At 36.6% G+C, this 16326-nt stretch overlaps 1 protein-coding gene across 1 annotated transcript in view; it reads right to left on the reverse strand.

The window, feature by feature from the left end:
* Positions 1–16326, reverse strand: part of DGKK (diacylglycerol kinase kappa) — a 172769-nt gene that overhangs the window by 102567 nt on the left and 53876 nt on the right. The gene's annotated exons all lie outside the window — the stretch shown is intronic.

Consider the following 16326-nt stretch of genomic DNA (forward strand, 5'->3'; position numbering starts at 1 on the left):
ACAATAAAGGAAATTAAAAATTCTCTAGAAGGGATCAATAGTGGAATAACCAAGGCAGAAGAACAGATAAGTGACCTGGAAGATAAAAGAGTGGAAATAACTACTGCAGGGCAGAAAGAAGAAAAAAGAATGAAAAGAATTGAGGACAGCCTCAGAGACCTCTGGGACAACATTAAATGCAACAACATTTGAAGTATAGGGGTCCCAGAAGAAGAAGACAAAAAGAAGGGACTGAGAAAATATTTGAAGAGATTAGAGTTGAAAACTTCCCTAATATGGGAAAGGAAATAGTCAATCAAGTCCAGGAAGTGCAGAGAGTCCCATATAGGATAAATCCAATGAAAAACACGTCAAGACACTTATTAATCAAAGTATCAAAAATTAAATACAAAGAACAAATATTAAAAGCAACAAAGGAAAAACAACAAATAACACATAAGGGAATCCCCATAAGGTCACCAGCTGAACCTTCAGCAGAAACTCTGAAAGACAGAAGGGAGTGGCAAGACATATTTAAAGAGATGAAGGAGAAAAAACTACAACCGAGATTACTGTACCCAGCAAGGATCTCATTCAGATTTGATGGAGAAATTAAAACGTTAACAGACAAGCAAAAGCTTAGAGAATTCAGCACCACCAAAAAGCTTCACAACAAATGCTAAAGGAATTTCCCTAGGCAGGAAACACAAGAGAAGGAAAAGACCTACAAAAATAAACTCAAAACAATTAAGAAAATGGTAATAGGAACATATATATCAATAATTACCTTAAATGTAAATGGATTTAGTGCTCCAAACAAAAGACATAGATCGTCTGAATGGATCCAAACACAAGAACCGTATATATGTTCTCTACAAGAGACCCACTTAAGACCTAGGGACACATACAGACTGAAAATGAGGGGATGGAAAAAGATATTCCATGCAAATGGAAACCAAAAGAAAGCTGGAGTAGCAATTCTCATATCAGAAAAAAACAGACTTTAAAACAAAGACTAATACAAGAGACAAAGAAGGACACTACATATGATCAAGGGATCAATCCAAGAAGAAGATATAAAACTTGTAAATATTTATGCACCCAACATTGGAGCAACTCAATACATAAGGCAAATACTAAAAGCCATAAAAGGGCAAATCGACAGTAATACAATCATTGTAGGGGACTTTAACACTCCACTTTCACCAATGGACACATCATCCAAAATGAAAATAAATAAGGAAACACAAGCTTTAAATGATACATTAAACAAGATGGATTTAATTGATATTAATAGGACATTCCATCCAAGAAAAACCCAGAATACACATTCTTCTCAAGTGCTCATGGAACATTCTCCAGGATATCATATCTTGGGTCACAAATCAAGCCTTGGTAAATTTAAGAAAATTGAAATTGTATCAAATATCTTTCCCAACTACAATGCTATGAGACTAGATATCAATTACAGGAAAAAATCTGTAAGAAATAAGAGCACATGGAGGCTAAACAACACACTCCTTGATAACCAAGAGATCACTGAAGACTTCAAAGAGGAAATCAAAGAACACCTAGAAACAAATGACAAGGAAAACACGATGACCCAAAATCTATGGGATGCAGAAAAAGCAGTCTAAGAGGGAAGATTATAGCAATACAATCTTACCTTAAGAAACAAGAAACATCTAAAATAAACAACCTAAGCTTACACCTAAAGCAATTAGAGAAAGAAGAACAAACAAACAAACAAAAAACCCCCAGAGTTAGCAGAAGGAGAGAAATCATAAAGATCAGATCAGAAATAAATGAAAAAGAAATGTAGGAAACGATAGCAAAGATCAATAAAACGAAAATCTGGTTCTTTGAGAACATAAACAAAATTGATAAACCATTAGCCAGACTTATAAAGAAAAAAAGGGAGAAGACTCAAATCAATAGAATTAGAAATGATAAAGAGAAGTAACAACTGACACTGCAGAAATACAACGGATGATGAGAGATTAGTACAAGCAACTATATGCCAATAAAATGGACAACAAGGAGGAAATGGACAAATTCTTAGAAATGCACAGCCTTCTGAGACTGGACCAGGAAGAGATAGAAAATATGAAAAGACCAATCACAAACACTGAAATTGAAAGTGTGATAAAAAAAACTTCCAACAAACAAAAGCCCAGGACCAGATGGCTTCACAGGCGAATTCTATCAAATATTTAGAGAAGAGACAACAGCTCTCCTCAAACTCTTCCAAAATATAGCAGAGGGAAATACAATCCCAAACTCATTCTACGAGGCCACCATCACTCTGATACCAACACCAGAAAAATATGTCACAAAGAAAGAAAACTGCAAGCTAATATCACTGGTGAACATAGACGCAAAAATCCTTAACAAAATAGTAGCAAACAGAATCCAACAGCACATTAAAAGGATCATACACTATGATCAAGTGGGGTTTAACCCAGGAATGCAAGGATTCTTCAATATATACAAATCAATCAACATGATACACCATATTAAAAACTGAAGGAGAAAACCCATATGATCATCTCAATAGATGCAGAGAAAGCTTTCAACAAAATTCAACACCCATTTATAATAACCCTCCATAACATAAGCATAGAGGGAACTTTCCTCAACATAATAAAGGCCATATATGACAAAACCAGAGCCAACATCGTCCTCAATGGTGAAAAACTGAACCCATTTCAATTAAGATCAGGAACAAGACAAGGTTACCTACCCTCACCACTCTTATTCAATATAGGTTTGGAAGTTTTAGCCACAGAAATCAGAAAAGAAAAAGAAATAAAGGGAATCCAAATTGGAAAAGTAGAAGTAAAGCTGTCACAGCTTGCAGATGACATGATACTATACATAGAGATTCTTAAAGATGCTGCCACAAAACTACTAGAGCTAATCAATGAATTTGGTAAAGTAGCAGGATACAGAATTAATGCACAGAAAACTCTTGCATTCCTATACACTAATGATGAAAAATCTGAAAGTGAAATTAAGAAAACACTCCCATTTACCATTGCAACAAAAAGAATAAAATATATAGGAATAAACCTACCTAAGGCGAGAAAAGAATTGTATGCAGAAAATTATAAGACACTGATGAAAGAAATTAAAGATGATACAAATAGATGGAGAGATATACCATTTTCTTGGATTGGAAGAATCAACATTGTGAAAATGACTCTACTACCCAAAACAATCTACAGATACAAGGAAATCCCTATCAAACTACCACTGGCATTTATCACAGAACTAGAACAAAAAATTTCAGTTTGTTGGGAAACACAAAAAACACGGAAAAGTCAAAGCAATCTTTTTTAAAAAATATCTTCATTGGAGTATAATTGTTTTACAATGGTGTGTTAGTTTCTGCTTGATAACAAAGTGAATCAGTTATACATACACATATGTTCCCATATCTCTTCCCTCTTGCATCTCCCTCCCTCCCACCCTCCCTAGCCCATCCCTCTAGGTGTTCACAAAGCACCGAGCTGATCTCCCTGTGCTATGTGGCTGCTTCCCACTAGCTATCTATTTTACGGTTGATACTGTATATATGTCCATGCCACACTCTCGCTTTGTCACAGCTTACCCTTCTCCCTCCCCATATCCTCAAGTCTATTCTCTAGTAGGTCTGTGTCTTTATTCCTGTCTTACCCCTAGGTTCTTCATGACATTTTTTTTTCTTAGATTCCATATATATGTGTTAGCATACGGGATTTGTCTTTCTCTTTCTGACTTAATTCACTCTGTATGACAGATGCTAGGTCCATCCACCTCACTACAAATAAATCAAATTCGTTTATTTTTATGGCTGAGTAATATTCCATTGTACAGATGTGGCACATCTTCTTTATCCATTCACCCCATGATGGACACTTAGGTTGTTTCCATCTCTGGGCTATTGTAAATAGAGCTGCAATGAACATTTTGGTACATGACTCTTTTAGAATTATTGTTTTCTCGGGGTATATGCCCAGTAGTGGGATTGCTGGGTCATATGGTAGTTCTATTTGTAGATTTTTAAGGAACCTCCATACTGTTCTCCATAGTGGCTGTACCAATTCACATTCCCACCAGCAGTGCAAGAGTGTTCCCTTTTCTCCACACCCTCTCCAGCATTTATTGTTTCTAGATTTTTTGATCATGGCCATTCTGACTGGTGTGAGATGATACCTCATTGTAGTTTTGATTTGCATTTCTCTAATGATTAATGATGTTGAGCATTCTTTCATGCGTTTGTTGGCAGTCTGTATATCTTCTTTGGAGAAATGTCTATTTGGTCTTCTGCCCATTTTTGGATTGTGTTGTTTGATTTTTTGTTATTGAGCTGCATGTTTTGGAGATTAATGCTTGGTCAGTTGCTTCATTTGCAAATATTTTCTCCCATTCTGAGGGTTGCCTTTTGGTCTTGTTTATGGTTTCCATTGCTGTGCAAAAGCTTTGAAGTTTCATTAGGTCCCATTTGTTTATTTTTGTTTTTATTTCCATTTCCCTAGGAGGTGGGTCAAAAAGGATCTTGCTGTAATTTATGTCATAGAGTGTTCTGCCTAAGTTTTCCACTAAGAGTTAGTTTCTGGCCTTACATTTAGGTCTTTAATCCATTTTGAGCCTATTTCTGTGTATGGTGTTAGGGAGTGTTATAATCTCATACTTTTAAATGTACCTGTCCAGTTTTCCCAGCACCACTTATTGAAGAGGCTGTCCTTACTCCACTGTACATTCCTGTCTCCTTTATCAAAGATAAGGTGACCATATGTGCGTGGGTTTATCTCTGGGCTTTCTATCCTTTTCCATTAATCGAAATTTCTGTTTTTGTGCCAGAACCATACTGTCTTGATTACTGTAGCCTTGTAGTATAGCCTGAAGTCAGGGAGCCTGATTCCTCCAGCTCTGTTTTTCATTCTTAAGATTGTTTTAGCAATTCGGAGTCTTTTGTGTTTCCATACAAGTTGTGAAATTTTTTGTTCTAGTTCTGTGAAAAATGCCAGTGGTAGTTTGATAGGGATTGCATTGAATCTGTAGATTGCTTTGGGTAGTAGAGTCATTTTCACAATGTTGATTCTTCCAATACAAGAACATGATATATCTCTCCAACTATCTGTATCGTTTTTAATTTCTTTCATTAGTGTTTTATAATTTTCTGCATACAGGTCTTTTGTCTCCTTAGGTAGGTTTTTTCCTAGATATTTTATTCTTTTTGCTGCAATGGTAAATGGGAGTGTTTCCTTGATTTCACTTTCAGATTTTTCATCATTAGTGTCTAGGAATGCCAGAGATTTCTGTGCATTTATTTTGTATCCTGCTACTTTACCAAATTCATTGATTAGCTCTAGTAGTTTTCTGGTAGCATCTTTAGGATTCTCTATGTATAGTATCATGTCATCTGCAAACAGTGACAGCTTTACTTCTTCTTTTCCGATTTGGATTCCTTTTATTTCCTTTTCTTCTCTGATTGCTGTGGCTAAAACTTCCAAAACTATGTTGAATAAGAGTGGTGAGAGTGGGCAACCTTGTCTTGTTCCTGATCTTAGTGGAAATGCTTTCAGTTTCTCACCATTGAGGAGGATGTTGGCTGTGGCTTTGTCATACATTGCCTTTATTATGTTGAGGAAAGTTCCCTCTATGCCTACTTTCTGCAGGTTTTTTTTTTTAATCATAAATGGGTGTTGAAAGCTTTCTGTGCATCTATTGAGATGACCATATGGTTTTTCTCCCTCAATTTGTTAATATCTTGTATCACATTGATTGATTTGCATACGTTGAAGAATCCTTCCATTCCTGGGATAAACCCAACTGGATCATGGTGTATCATCCTTTTAGTGTGCTGTTGGATTCTGTTTGCTAGTATTTTGTTGAGGATTTTTGCAACTATATTCATCAGTGATATTGGCCTGTAGTTTTCTTTCTTTGTGACATCCTTGTCTTGTTTTGGTATCAGGGTGATGGTGGTCTCATAGAATGAGTTTGGGAGTGTTCTTCCCTCTGCTATATTTTGGAAGAGTTTGAGAAGGATAGGTGTTATCTCGTCTCTAAATGTTTGGTAGAATTCGCCCGTGAAGCCATCTGGTCCTGGGCTTTTGTTTGTTAGAACACTTATAATCACAGTTTCAACTTCAGCGCTTGTGATTGGTCTCTTCATATTTTCTGTTTCTTCCTGATTCAGTCTTGGCAGGTTGTGCATTTCTAAGAATTTGTCCATTTCTTCCAGATTGTCCATTTTATTGGCATAGAGTTGCTTGTAGTAATCCCTCATGATTTTTTGTATTTCTGCAGTGTCAGTTGTTACTTCTCCTTTTTCATTTCTGATTCTATTGATTTGAGTCTTCTCCCTTATTTTCTTGATGAGTCTGGCTAATGGTTTATCTATTTTGTTTATCTTCTCAAAGAACCAGCTTTTAGTTTTATTGATCTTTGCTATTGTTTCCTTCATTTCTTTTTCATTTATTTCTGCACTGATCTTTATGATTTCTTTCCTTCTGCTAAGTTTGGGGATTTTTTTGTTCTTCTTTCTCTAATTGCTTTAGGTGCAAGGTTAGATTGTTTATTCAGGATGTTTCCTGTTTCCTAAGGTAGGATTGTATTGCTGTAAACTTCCCTCTTTGAATTTCTTTTGCTGCATCCTATAGGTTTTGGGTCGTCGTATGTCCATTGTCATTTGTTTCTAGGTATTTTTTGATTTCATTTTTGATTTCTTCAGTGATCACTTCGTTATTAAGTAGTGTATTGTTTAGCCTCCATGTGTTTGTATTTTTTACAGATCTTTTCCTGTAATTGATATCTAGTCTCATAGTGTTGTGGTTGGAAAAGATACTTGATACAATTTCAATTTTCTTCAATTTACCAAGGCTTGATTTGTGACCCAAGATATGATCTATCCTGAAGAATGTTCCATGAGCACTTGAGAAAAAATTGTATTCTATTGTTTTTGGATGGATTATCATATAAATATCAATTAAGTCCATCTTGTTCAATGTATCATTTAAAGCTTGTGTTTCCTTATTTATTTTCATTTTGGATGATCTGTCCATTGGGGAAAGTGGGGTGTTAAAGTCCCCTACTATGAATGCGTAACTGTCGATTTCCCTTTTTATGGTTGTTAGTATTTGTCTTATGTATTGAGGTGCTCCTATGTTGGGTGCATAAATATTTTCAATTGTTATATCTTCTTCTTGGATCGATCCCTTGATCATTATGTAGTGTCCTTCTTTGTCTCTTGTAATAGTCTTTATTTTAAAGTGTATTTTGTCTGTTATGAGAATTGCTACTCCAGGTTTATTTTGGTTTGTATTTGTATGGAATATCTTTTTCCGTCCCCTCACTTTCAGTCTGTATGTGCCTCTAGGTCTGAAGTGGGTCTCTTGTAGACAGCATATATATGGGTCTTGTTTTTGTATCCATTCAGCCAGTCTGTGTCTTCAAAGCAATCTTGAGAAAGAAAAAGAGAGCTGGAGGAATTAGGCTCCCTGACTTCAGACTATAATACAATGTTACAGTAATCAAGACCGTATGGCATTGGCACAGAAACAGAAATATAGAACAATGGAACAGGATAGAAAGCCCAGATATAAACCTATGCACATATGGTCACCTTATCTTTGACAAAGGAGGCAAGAATATACAGTGGAGAAAAGACAGCCTCTCCAATAAGTGGTGCTGGGAAAAGTGGACAGCTACATGGAAAAGAATGAAATTAGAACATTCCATACCCCCATATACAAAAATAAACTCAAAATGGATTAAAGACCTAAATGTAAAGACCTAATGAAACTTAAATGCTTTTTCACAGCAATGGAAACCATAAAAAGGACAAGCCTCAGAATGGGAGAAAATATTTGTAAATGAAGCAACTGACAAGGGAGTAATCTCCAAAATTTACAAGCATCTCATGCAGGTCAATATCAAAAAAAAAACAAACAATCCAATCCAAAAAATTGGCAGAAGATCTAAATAGACATTTCTCCAAAGAAGATATATAGAATTCCAGCAAACACATGAAAAGATGCTGAACATCACTAATCATTAGAGAAATGAAAATCAAAACTACAATGAAGTATCACCTCACACCAGTCAGAATGGCCATCATCAAAAAATCTACAAACAATTAATGCTGGAGAGGGTGTGGAGAAAAGGGTACCCTCTTGCATTTTTGGTGAGAATGTAAATTGATACAGCCAATATGGAGAAGAGTATGGAGGTTCCTTAAAAAACTAAAAATAGAACTACCATACGACCCAGCAATCCCACTACTCGGTATATACCCTGAGAAAACCATAATTCAAAAAGAGTTATGTACCACAACGTTCATTGCAGCTGTATTTACAATAGCCAGGACGTGGAAGCAACCTAAGTGTCCATCAACAGATGAATGGATAAAGGAGATGTGGCACATATATACAATGGTATATTAATCAGCTTTTAAAAAAATGAAATTGAGTTATTTGTAGTGTGGTGGATGTCCCTAGTGACTGTCATACACAGTGAAGTAAGTCAGAAAGAGAAAAACAAATACCTTGTGCTAACACATATATATGGAATTTAAAAAAAAAAAAAAGGTTATGAAGAACCTACGGGTCGGTAGGAATAAAGACGCATACGTAAAGAATGGAGTTGAGGACCTGTGGAGGGGGAATTGTAAGCTGGAACAAAGTGAAAGAGTGGCATGGACTTACAAATACTACCAAATATAAAATAGATAGCCAGTGGGAAGTGGCCACATAGCACAGGGAGATCAGCTCAGTGTTTTGTGACCACCTAGATTGGTGGGATAGGGAGGGTGGGAGGGATATGCAAGGGGGAGGAGATATGGGAGGATATATGTATATGTATAGCTGATTCACTTTGTTATAAAGCAGAAACTAACACACCATTGTAAAGCAGTTATATAAATATGTTAACAAAATTTTTTAAACATGCTAAATTTCAATCAAAGGCCGATGGCCAAATAAATTATAGTTGATCTAACTAATGAAAAACCAGAAATTCATTAAAAATCACAATCTCATAAGCTTTAAATATTGGAAGACATCAAATGAAACAAAAATATAGTGTAAAGTCGATTATACAGTGTCATAGCAATTTATTTGTGCATATTTATATGCATATAAATTTTACTAGAAAATTTTAAAAAATTAACAGCTTTTAAATTTCTTTTGTTTTGTTCCTGTAGGTTTCAACATTTTCTAACTTTTTATTTATAAATTATATATCAAAAAGTATCATTATGATAATGTTTATTTTATGTATACTTCCCCTAAGACCTTTTTCATCCCATTGGGTACTGTTATGTCAGACTTTCATTGTAATAGAGAATAGAACATGCTGATATCTATGAAACAGAAGTATAAGTGATTGGTGTAATGTCTGTACAAGGCTTAGTAGATAGGCCCCCACTGTGAAGAAATGAAAGAGGTATCATTAAAAAGAAAAAAAAAAGGAATTTTTGCATCTATGTTCATCGGGGATACTGGCATGTATCTTTCTTTTCTGTAGTATCTTTGTTTAGTTTTGGTAACAGGTGATGCTGGCCTTATAAAATGAGTTTGGAAGTATTCCCTTTTCTATTTCTTGGAAGAGTTTAAGAAGGATTAGTATTAATTCTTCTTTGAATGTTTGGTAGAATTCGCACATGAAGCCATCAGGTCCTGGGCTTTTCTTTGTTGTGAGATTTTTGATTATTGATTCAATCTCCCTATTTATCATTGGTATGTTCGGGTTTTCCATTTCTTTCTGATTTAATTTTTAGTAGTTTGTATGTTTCTAGGAATTTATCCATTGCTAGGTTATCTAGTTTGTTCATAATAGGTCTTTATGATCCTTTTTATTTCTGAAGAATCTTCTGTAATGTCTTCTCTTTCATTTCTGATTTTATTTGAATCTTCTCTCCTTTTTTTCTTCATCTAAGTGTTTGTCAATTTTGTTTATCTTTTAAATAATTACCTCTAGTTTTGTTGACTTGTTATAATTTTTTTCCCTAATTGATTTAGTTCTGCTCTGATCTTTATTATTTCCTTTGTCCTGCTAACTCTGGGCTTATTTTGTTGTTTCTCCTGTTCATCAATGTGTAAAGTTATGTTGTTTATTTAAGATCCTTCTTTTTTTAATGGAGGTGTTTACTGCTATAAACTTCCATCTTATGGAAGTTCCATAACTTCCATCTTGTTACATCCCTATTTTTCTTATGTTGTGTTTTCATTTTTGTTTTTCTCAAGATACTTTTAAAATTCCCTATGGATTTCCTCTGTGATCTAATGGTTGTTCAAGAGTGTATTATTTAGTTTCCATGTATTTATGAATTTTTCTATTTTCCTGCTGTTATTGATTTCTATTTCATTTTCTGTCATGGTCAGAGGAGATACTTAGAATTATTTCCATTATCTTAAATTTGTTATGACTTTTTTTGTGACCTAAAATGTTATCTTTCTGGAGGATGTCCTATGTGCCCTTGAGAAGAATGTGTCTTCTGCTGCTGTTGGGCAGAAATTTCTGTCTATGTCAGTTAGGTCAATATTGTTATTCAAGTCAGCTGTTTCTTTATTGATTTTCTGTCTGCATGGCCTACACATTATAAGTGGAGTATTGAAGTTCCCTACTATTATTGTATTGCTGTCAGTTCCACCTTCAAATCTGTCATTGTTTGCTTTATATATTTAGGTACTCTGATCTTGGGTGCATATATGTTTATAATTGTTATATTTTCCAGTTGAATTGACCCTTCTATCATTATATAATGTCTTTTGTTTCTAGATACAGTTTTAGATTTAAAGTCTATTTTGCCTGATATAAGTATAACCACCCCTGTTTCTTTCGGTTACCATTTGCATGCAGTATCTTTTTCCATCCTTTCACTTTCAGGCTATGGTGTCTTTATTCTAAAGTGAGTCTTTTGTAGACAAGAGTATTTCTGATCTTGTTTTTTAAAATCAATTCAGCCACTCTGTGCTCTTTGAATGATGAGTTTAATTCATTTACATTTAAGATAATTATTGATAAGTGAGGGTTTACTATTTCTATTTTGATAATTGATATCTTGCAGTTCTTTTGACCCTCTCGTCCTCTCTTGCTGTCTTCCTTTGTTATTTGATGATTTTTTTATAGTGATCTGCTTTGGTTTTCTTCTCTATGTCTTTTGTTTATTACAGGTGTTATTTTGTGTGTGTATGTGTGTGTGTGGTTAGCTCGAGGTTTCCATAAAATATCTTGTAGTTATATCTTTCTATTTTAAGTTGTTAAAACCTTAAATTTAATAGCATACCAAAATACTTTTACTCCCCCCAGCACTTATACTTTATGTTCTTTTGGTCAGAGTTTTATCTTTTTATATTGTGTATCCGCTAACAAATTTTTATCTACTAAATTTTATATTAGGGTTAAAAATAATTCATGCACCATTATCATTAATGAAACACTTCAAACTGATGAAAGGTTTGAGCCTGGGAGACTTAAAGAAAGAATAAAAAGGAGAAAATTGGAAATAATGAGCTGCTTAGAAGACTAGATTAAAAGGTTAGCTCCTTCTGATGAATTCTAATGGAACCATTGACTATGAGAACAGGAATGAACCTTAAAGTCATCTAGGGACTTCCCTGGTGGTCAAGTGGTTAGGATTCCATGCTTTCAGTGCTGAGGGCCAGGGTTTGATCCCTGGTTGGGGAACTAAGATCCTACAAGCCACACAGCTCAGCTAAAAAAATGTCATCTAGACTCCAGATTCTAGATTCTAAAGCATCTTTAGATCAAGTCATGTAGCCTTTATTTGAATGCTTCCAAAGGTGGAGGACTAAGTTTCTTGCAAAAGAGTCCATTCAATGTTCCTAAAGCTCTAAATTTTAGAAAGATTTTCCCAAATCTTTGGCCTACTAGAAGAACTTTCTAACATTCAGTGTGAGCTTTGAGAATGTCATCAGCTGTCTCTTGAGGTAGAAAGCTCCCTGTCATTGGAAACATTTAAAGCAAACTATGTACATAATTGCTTCTGAGCATGTTGTATAGAAAATTAATTTTTCATAGTGACATCAGCAAGATGATGGACAAGAAGCTCCCAATGCTTTTCTCCTCCCCCACAAAAACAACAAATAAACAACTACATGCCATCTAGAATATTCTGCAGTTGAAAGAGCTCCAGAATACAACAAAAAAAGCTGCAGAAACTCATGGAGCACAGAGACAGAATGGTCACATAGAAAAGTGTAGTAAGCAGTTTAACTTCATTGCCCCATCCCTCAGTCTGGCAGAGCTTGGGGCCAAGAGGAACCCCCTTGGCCTGACCTCTCCCAACAAGTGGAAAGAAGAGCAGGAGGACTCTAGTAGCCTACATCATTGCTGTGAACACAAGCATCTTTCAACATGGTGGTACCCTGAATTCTTCATTGCTGTTGAATCCAGGTGATGTAGCTGCCTGGAGCCCAAACTGCTGCGACCACTCCCCAGAAAGAGGTACTGCAGCATCCCCTCCCAGAGAAGCTGCCACCATTGCACCTTCACTGGGAAAGTGCTGATGCATCCCTCCAATCAAAGCTGACACCACTGCATCCTGCTCCCCCTGCCAGAGTCACAGTCCTCCCTTCTGAAAGCATGCACACACCCTGGACCCCAGTTCCATGGCTGCTCAGCACACACCCATGCCTCACATACCAAGGCTACCATCATGGTGAACACACCTGCCCACCAGCCCCAGGTACCAAAGTTGTTCTAGATGCTCCTGAGCTCCAACCCTGGTACCATGGCCACTTTGCAGGTGCCCACTCCCCAGACACCAACACTATTGCCTCCACAAATGTGTCTGTGCCCCTGATCCTGGCATCATTGCTACCCCATGTGTAACTGTGTGCTGGACCCAGCAACAAGAGGGATCCCCTTGGCAATGACTTCCTCCTGTGGAGGAAAAGGATAACAGGAGGACTAAGCAGTCTTCACCAGCAAGGAACACAATAGCCCTTACCATCACTATGGAAACTCACAACCTTGGTCACTGAGGTCCTCTGCAGTTTTTGCTGACACTGACCTCAGCTGATGGAGCTCTACAAGGACTATGCCTCTGTGCCCTCCCTGAAGCCAGAACAACTGCTGCACACCCTGGAGCTGGAGTCACCATATCCAAACCAGTTGGCACTCTCACACTCACCTATGGGTAAAAGTCTTTACTGCTGAAGACAGTTCATAAAATCCTGAAAAGGCAATTGCTCCCTCAAATGTGAAGACATCAACACAAGGCTACCAGAAACACACACAAAAAAATCAAGGAAACATGACATCACCAAAGAATTACAATAATTTTCCAATAACTGATCTAAAAGAAATAGAGATCTATGAATTTCCTGGAAGTGAATTCAAAATAATTGTTTTAAGGAAGTTCAGTGAGCTATAAGAGAACACAGATGGACAACTCAATGAAACCAGGAAAGCAATACATGAAAAAATGAGAGGTTCAACAATAAGACAGAAATCATAAAAAAGAACCAAACAGAAATTCTGGAGCTGCAGAATACAGTGAATGAAATGAAAATATGCAAAAGGGAGTTTCAACAGCAGACTTGATCAAGCAGAAGAAAGAATCTGAAAACAGGTCATTTGAAATTGTCTAGTTAGAGAAGAAAAAGAAGAATGAAAAAGTGTGAAAGAAAGCAAACCTATATATACATTATGGGAGACCCAGAAGGAGAAGAGAGAGAAGGAAAGGGGCAGAAAGCTATTTAAAGAAATAATGGTTAAAAACTTTCCAAATCTTGAGAGGGAAATGGACATCCAGATTCATGAAGCTCAAAAATTTCCAAACAATATCAACCCAAAGAAGACTACGCTGAGACACAATAAAATCAGATTGTCAAAAGTCAAGGACAAAGAGAGAATTCCGAAAGCATCAAGAGAAAATTAGCTAATCACATGTAAGGGAACCCCCATAAGACTATAAGCAGTTTTCTCAACAGAAACCTTGCAGGTCAGGAAAGTGTGAGATGATGTAATCCAAGTATTGAAAGAAAAAAAACTTACATCTGAGAATACTATACCTGGCAAAATTATCCTTTAAAATGAAGGACAGATAAAGTCTTTCCCAGACAAACAAAAACTGAGGGAATTTGTCACCACTAGACCTACCTTACAAGAAATGCTTAAGGGAGTTCTTCAAATTGAAATTTAAAAAAAACATGCTAAACAGCAACATGAAAGTATAAATCTCACAGGTAAAGGTAAATATATAGACATATACAGATTAATGAAGTTCTTCCCCACTCTTTATTTTGGCATTGATAATCCTCCACAATCAGGCCCGATCTACCTCTTCAGACATATTTAAACTTTCCCAAACTCTTCTGGTCAAATAGAGTCCCCATTTTCCTCTATTCCAAAAAGGTTCTGTTTTGTTACTTAGCTTTTCCTTATACCAAGTCCCCTTCTCAGGACTTCCTCCTGCCCCTAATCCCCTGCCACCAATAAAATCCTATTCATATTTCAAGGTCAGTCTCAAATCTCTCCTCTATTAACTCTTCCTAGGGGACTCCAGACCATATTAATCTCTTCCTCCACTGAACTCCCATACCACTATACTGTCTGTTTCATTCATCTGGCAATCAAGCATCTGCCTTGTAACATCTTTGAAAACTTATTTGTCTAGAATATTTTCATTTAACTGTTTCTTTGGTGTGTATCTTATCTCCCCAACTATCTAAAAAGCTCATTGAGATCAGGATCCAAGGCTACACCTTCTTTTCAACTCTCTATGGAACAGAACTGGGCACCTAGTAGGGGCTCACTTCTTAATGTGTACTGACTGGTTTTAGATAGGTTATCCCATTACTTCATAGTGACTTTAATAGTCCACTAAGTCCATGATTAACCTTTTTTCACCCCATGTCAGGCATTGACAGCTGATAAGGTGCATATGAGAGAAAGCATATTTGACTCTTCAAGACTCAAGCAGGACAAATTGCTAAGATGCAGGTAGTGAGATATTTTACTATTGGCTAAAAGTGTTCCTTAATAGATCTAGGTCCCTGGAGCAGCTCCACAGAGGCTGTGATTATAAAGTGAAATTCACAACTCTTTCAAGAGAGTTAACAGGCAGATTTTTTTCCTTTCTAGTTTGTGCTGGGTAGTCAACAAGAAGGTGTTTAACTCAGTTGAGTCAGGAATGGCACATCAATGCTCTGATGGCTTTCTCTAGAAGTTCTTGCATTCCTGGACTGATAATTAAAATTCAAGATATTCTATGCGACCTTTTATGACAAATTGAAATTGAGAAGTCCTCCATTGTGGGTAGAGATAAGCCAAGGAAATGAAAGAGATTGGTCCACAGGGGTGAGAATAGGAGAGGAGTGTGGAAATCACAACTTTTTGTGGCTACCTTTAATGCTGAGCCATAGTGGCTGTATTGGGGGTGGGCAGGAGGGACAGGATGTGCTTCTCCATTAGGAAAAGAAGAAGAAAATAACAAATGAGTGAAATGCTGAGTGCTAAGTCATGTAAAGACCATCATCAGATTCTAAGCAAAGAAGCTCTCAATTAAGCATTTACAATGTGGGACCGGGAGAGGTCTCAATGATATGTGGAGACGTACCTAGTCCCTAGTTCAGTCAACTTGTCATATACTCATAGCCATGAGTAGTAGAATGAATAGTTATGAAAGTAAGTGGTCAAAAGCCTGATAAGTCCTAGGGGAGTGAGGACAGATGGTTTTTCTCCATGGCATTGTTTTTATATCTAAAACCCATTATTACCCATTATTTTACACTGCTCCACCCCAAATGTTTATAAAAATCCTCTACCCTTTGCTAGTTACTTAAGACATCAGGTTCTTTTTAAGGGTGGATTCATCTTCCCCTTTATCTCTAAGACCTTCACAGCAGAACTTTGCTTTAGGATGAACCATGTATCATTCTCTTTCTAAATCTTGGCTCCAAGATTACCCTCAGATTGATTTATTCATTCAAAAAATATTTATTGAGCCTCTACTATGTGGCAGGCACTGTGCTAAGTAAATAAATGACAAAATCCCTCCCCTCTTGAAACTTACATAACTTCTAAGTGTGGTATGTCTGTAGAAGAGTGAGCTGAGGGCATGGCCCAGGGTTTGAATGCTGGCACTACTTGTTGCAGGGAGCAGTAGCCAGGGGCTTGGTATTGCTAAGGAGAAAAGGAATCCTGCCATTCTTTGGGGAGGACTGCTCCTTGCCTTTCCCTCTACATTTCCTTTGTTGTAGATGGTAAACAGAGAGGCAGAATGGCATAATGGTTAAGGACATAGGCTTTGGAGTCACACAGCCTGGGTCCAAATCTTGGCTTTGCTACTGAGTAATTATTTCATCTTGGTCTGGTTCCTTCTCCTTTTTG

This window comes from Lipotes vexillifer, unplaced genomic scaffold, assembly GCF_000442215.2.
Source record: "Lipotes vexillifer unplaced genomic scaffold, Lipotes_vexillifer_v1.1 scaffold129, whole genome shotgun sequence".
Taxonomy (NCBI): domain Eukaryota; kingdom Metazoa; phylum Chordata; class Mammalia; order Artiodactyla; family Lipotidae; genus Lipotes; species Lipotes vexillifer.